The sequence below is a fragment of the Eutrema salsugineum genome, unplaced genomic scaffold, assembly GCF_000478725.1.
Source record: "Eutrema salsugineum unplaced genomic scaffold, Eutsalg1_0 scaffold_11, whole genome shotgun sequence".
Taxonomy (NCBI): domain Eukaryota; kingdom Viridiplantae; phylum Streptophyta; class Magnoliopsida; order Brassicales; family Brassicaceae; genus Eutrema; species Eutrema salsugineum.
In genome coordinates, this window is record NW_006256901.1 from 10,236,448 (window position 1) to 10,242,118 (window position 5,671).

Sequence of the window (5,671 nt, forward strand, 5' to 3'; positions counted from 1 at the left end):
CCATTTAGTTCAACAAAATCAATTCCATGGTTATTCATTCGAAAACCCGATAGACCATATCGAGACGTTCGAAGAATTATGTGCAACCATTACAGCAAATGGGGATTACCACAAGTGTAGTCTTTTCCCATTCTCTCTTAGAGATAATGCCAGCAAATGGCTAAAATCTTTGCCACCTGCTTCACTAAAAACGTGGGCAGCGTGTAGAACTGCTTTCCTAAATCGTTTTTATACTAGAAATCGTTCAAATCTCTTAAGAAAGAAGATAAGAACTTTTAAACAAAAAGAAGATGAAGATCTTTTAGATACTTGGGAAAGATTTAGGGAATACCAAAGAGATTGTCCACACCATGGATATGCCGAGGAATACCTGCTAGGTATCTTCTATCGCGGTATAACTCCAGAGTTGCGACACTCTTTTGATATAGCAAGTAATGGAGATTTCACAACTAGATCTGTAGAAGATGCTCACATTTTCACTAAAAATTTAGGAAACAGCATCCGAAATCAAGTAACCTTTGGTAATTCTGCACTTCCTGAGAAGAAAAAAGAAATTTCGGAAGTTATAAAGTGTCTCCGTCACATAATGAGTCATCTTGGATTGCAACAACCAAACAAGGCACACAATACATGTAACTTTGAAGGTTGGGACAACCCAATGAATTCTTATGATCAAGGGATGGTGAACACTGCAGAAGTTTATCAAATTCAAGATTTTCCATTCGTTTCTGATCACCGGGGGTCCATTGATCCGGACTGCGGCCAAGCAAGGTTTCACCGCGGTCGTGCTGGTTCTGACCGCGGCCAAGACATGATTCACCACGGTCGTGAGCCACCTGACCGCGGGAAAACGTCTTCCGAACCTGGTTGGACACCACCTTCCGAACCAATCTTGGGTATTCAATCTAACTCTGTTTCATATCCTAGTTTTCCCTCTTCTGAAGCTGAAAACCTAAACAAAAAGAATTTATAGCTTGAAAAATCTGTCTCAAGAGATTAGTGATCTTAGATCTGAACTAAAAGAGATGCAGAAGGATTTCGATACCCTCCTTAGCCTGATGGTCAAAACTAATTCTAAAAACTTAGAAAATTCTGAAGAGGAGCCAAGTGAAAATTCTTTCGAAAGCTCAAGTGAAGTAGAGCCCTCCGATCATGTGAAAGCTATCACACTTAGGACTGGATTAGCTTACAAAGAGCCTGAATTTCCTAAAGATCCCAAAGTGGAGGAAAAGGGTAAGGAAAAGGAAAAAGAAAAAGAAAGAATCACGAATGAAGATGTTGAAAAAGAACTGGTAGGAGAAAAGGATGGAGAAGAAGTAAGAGAAGATTCATCCCGGGAAATTCTCGGAAAAGACCCGATTCCACCTCCACCAACTCGTGTCTACAAACGTAAACCTCCATATCCTAGAGCCTTAAGAGCCCCTAAGAAAGAAAAAGAAAAATCTAAGCTTAAAGAGCTAATCGATCAGTTAAATGTGAGATTACCTTTTGTAGAAGCTTGTGCTATGATTCCTGCTTTAAGAAAATAAATGAAGGGTATTCTAACAAATTCTTTAACTCTTGAAAAAGGTGTTTTGATGATAACCCATGAATGAATGTAGTTCTATCTTGCAAAGCCGAATCCCTGAAAAGAAAAACGATCCAGGAAGCTTTGTACTTTCATGCACCATCAATGATGTAGCTTTTGAGCGTGCTCTCTGTGATTTAGGATCTAGCATAAACATGATGCCTCTTTCAGTAGCAAAACGTTTAGGACATCACACTTTCAAGCCCACTAAAATCTCCTTAGTATTAGCTGATCGTTCTGTTAGACAACCTGTAGGTATCTTAGTAGATGTCCCTGTCGAAATCGAAAAATGTTCCATACCAACCGATTTTGTAGTTCTAGAACTAGAAAAAGAACCTAAGGATCCACTTATTCTTGGAAGACCATTCTTATCTACAGCCGGAGCCATAATCAATCTTCCTGAAGGAAAAATCGACCTTCATCTAGCCGGTTCAGTTATGCAGTTTGACATGAACAAAAGTTTCGATAAACCGACTTTGGATGGCAAAATTTGTTGGGTTGATGAGTTAGACAGAATTATTGAGGAAGTCTATGAAGATCTGCTTCTAAACGACCCTTTAAGTGTTACGCTTTCACCCGCAAAAGACGAACGCAATTTCCTTGAAGAAATTTCGAGTGAGTGCGCACGTATGCTTGATAAGTCCGAAACTTATAGGATACCTCTACACTATCTAGATCTTAAGGACCAAACAAACATTCCTACACCTCCTAAAGACACTGCTGCAGCAATTAACGATCCTTGGAGTGAGCTTAAAGCCCCTAAAGTCGAGCTTAAACCTCTTCCCGTCGGACTTAAGTACGCTTTCCTTGGACCAAATTCTACTTATCCTGTCAAAATAAACTCTGGTTTGACAGAAGAAGAAACCACAATGCTGTTGACTGAGCTGAGAAAGCATAGAAAAGCCTTAGGATATTCACTTGATGACATACCTGGAATCTCTCCAGATCTTTGTATGCACAAGATTAATCTAGAGGATAATGCTAAAAACTCAATCGAAAGTCAAAGGAGACTGAACCCTAATCTCATGGGTGTTGTCAAGAAGGAGATTATGAAGCTTTTAGAAGCTGGAATAATCTTTCCTATCTCAGATAGCACTTGGGTTAGTCCAGTTCATGTTGTTCCAAAGAAAGGAGGAGTCACTGTCATTAAAAATGATAAAGATGAAATGATCGCTACAAGAACATTAACTGGACATCGTATGTGTATCGATTACCAGAAACTGAACGCAGCAACTAGGAAAGATCATTTTCCACTTCCATTCATAGATCAAATGCTAGAAAGGTTACCTAATCATCCCTACTATTGCTTCCTTGATGGATACTCCGGATTTTTCCAAATTCCTATTCGCCCGGAGGATCAAGAAAAAATGACATTCACTTGTCCATATGGCACGTTCGCTTACCGACGTATGCCTTTTGGATTGTGTAATGCACCTGCTACCTTCCAGCGGTGCATGATGTCGATCTTCACAGATTTTATAGAGGATTTCATGGAAGTATTCATGGATGACTTCTCCGTCTATGGATCTTCTTTTGAAAAATGCTTAGGCAATCTTGGTAAAGTTCTGCAAAGATGTGAAGATAAGCACTTAGTATTAATTAGGAAAAATGTCACTTCATGGTACAAGACGGAACCATGCTTGGGCACAGAATTTCAGGAAAAGGTATTGAAGTTGACAAAGCTAAAATCGAGGTCATGACCAGCCTACAACCACCCACAAACGTAAAAGGAATTCGTAGTTTCTTAGGACACGCAGGATTCTATAGGAGATCATAAAAGATTTTTCTCAAATAGCTAGACCTCTTACGCGTTTGCTTTGCAAGGAAACGAACTTCGAGTTTGATGATGAGTGCTTAGCCACGTTTCATAAGATCAAACAAGCTTTTGTCTCCGCTCCTGTCGTGCAAGCACCTGATTGGGAACTCCCATTCGAAATCATGTGTGATGCAAGTGACTATGCAGTCGGAGCAGTGCTTGGCCAACGAAAAGATAAGAAACTGCACGTAATCTACTACGCAAGCAGAACTCTAGACGAAGCTCAATGCAATTATGCTACAACAGAGAAAGAACTTCTAGCTGTCGTATTTGCATTTGAGAAATTCCGTTCCTATCTCGTAGGATCTAAGGTAATAGTTCATACTGATCATGCTGCAATCAAGTATTTAATGTCTAAGAAAGACGCTAAACCTCGGTTGATAAGATGGATCCTCTTACTGCAAGAATTCGATATCGAAATTCGAGATCGGAAAGGAGCAGATAATGGAGTTGCAGACCATCTTTCACGAATTCGAGTTGAAGAAAGATTGCCCTTAAAATGATAGTTTGCCAGAAGAAAACATCTATGCAATAGATACTACCCCCACCAACGCCAATACCGCACCACCACGTCCTCTAATGCGACGAGCATATGCTTTCAACACCCCATGGTTTAGACACATAGCAAACTACCTAGCAGCTGATGTAGAGCCCCCACAATTTTTCGGGTATAGGAAGAAAAAGTTTCTGAAAGACGTAAGACATTAGTTTTGGGATGAACCCTATCTCCATAAGAGATGTGCTGATGGGTTATTCCGAAGATGCGTGGCTGAAGAAGAGATGGAAGGAATTTTATTCGGATGCCATAGCTCGTCTTACGCAGGACATTTTGCAACTTTCAAAAGAGCTTCAAAGATCTTACAAGCACGTTTTTGGTGGCCTACTTTGTTCAAAGACACTCAAGCTTATATATCGCGATGCGATAAATGCCAAAGGATGGGCAACATAAGCAAAAGGAATGAGATGCCTCAAAATTTTATTCTCGAAGTCGAAATTTTCGATGTCTGGGGAATAGATTTTATGGGACCCTTTCCTACTTCTTTTGGAAACCAATACATCTTCGTAGCAGTAGACTACGTCTCTAAGTGGGTTGAAGCAGTCGCTAGTCCCACCAATGATGCAAAAGTCGTCATGAAGCTGTTCAAATCTGTTATATTCCCGCGTTTTGGAGTTCCTAGAATTGTGATAAGTGACGGAGGATCGCATTTCATCAACAGAGTTTTCGAGAATCTTCTTAGGAGGAATGGAGTTACACATAAAGTTGCTTCCCCATACCATCCCCAAACCAGCGGTCAAGTGGAGATCTCAAATAGAGAAATCAAGTCGATTTTGCAGAAAACAACTGCAGTACATCGCAAGGATTGGTCTACAAAGCTTGACGATGCATTATGGGCGTATCGAACAGCATTCAAGACACCATTAGGAACAACACCATTCAATTTAGTTTATGGAAAAGCATGTCACCTTCCAGTAGAACTCGAGTATAAGGCGCAATGGGCTATCAAGGAGATGAACATGAACATGAAAACAGCTAGAGAAAGAAGACTACTTCAACTTCATGAGTTAGAAGAAATCCGACACAATGCTTACGAAAACTCGAAGATCTACAAGGAGAAGACTAAAGCATATCATGATAAGAAGATTATTCATAGAACTTTTGCTCCTAACGATAAGGTACTTCTTTTCAATTCTCGTCTTAAGCTTTTTCCAGGAAAATTACATTCAAGATGGTCAGGACCCTTCACGATAAAGGAAGTTAAGCCATACGGAGCCATTGTCCTGTGGGACAGAACCGGAAACTCATTCCCAGTGAATGGACAGCGTGTAAAGCCATATCTGGCTGAAGAAACAGAAGACGGAAGAGAAGTGATGTTTTTGATTGATCCATAATCGGCCAATGATGAAGTCAAAGAGTGTCACGACCCCGGTTAAGTCTAATCGAGCAACAATGTCAAGCTAACGACTTGAAACAAGCGCTTAGTGGGAGGCAACCCACTTGGCATTTTATCTATTTTCCTTTGACCTTTATTTTCTATTTCCATTGCTTTGTTTCTGTTTCATTTAATTTCAGGTTTTCAATAAGGAAGAATAAATACAAAAGACAAGCAGCACTCTCCAACACGATAAGTTCACTTAAACATTTCAACTTTTCTATTTTCTTTACCATTCTTTCCAAGATTTATCACACTGAGGACAGTGTGAAATAAGTCTGGGGGAGGATGTTCATCTGTTACTAATGAAATTTGATTTGTTTTGAGTTTGTTTTGGACACATAAAAATTTTTCAAA

At 39.9% G+C, this 5,671-nt stretch overlaps 1 non-coding gene across 1 annotated transcript; it reads right to left on the reverse strand.

Annotated features, from left to right (window-relative positions):
- Positions 1-249: 249 nt before the first annotated feature.
- Positions 250-357, reverse strand: LOC112090124. The gene has a single exon (XR_002901476.1). It is a non-coding gene; the product is annotated as a small nucleolar RNA R71 (small nucleolar RNA).
- Positions 358-5,671: the final 5,314 nt, after the last annotated feature.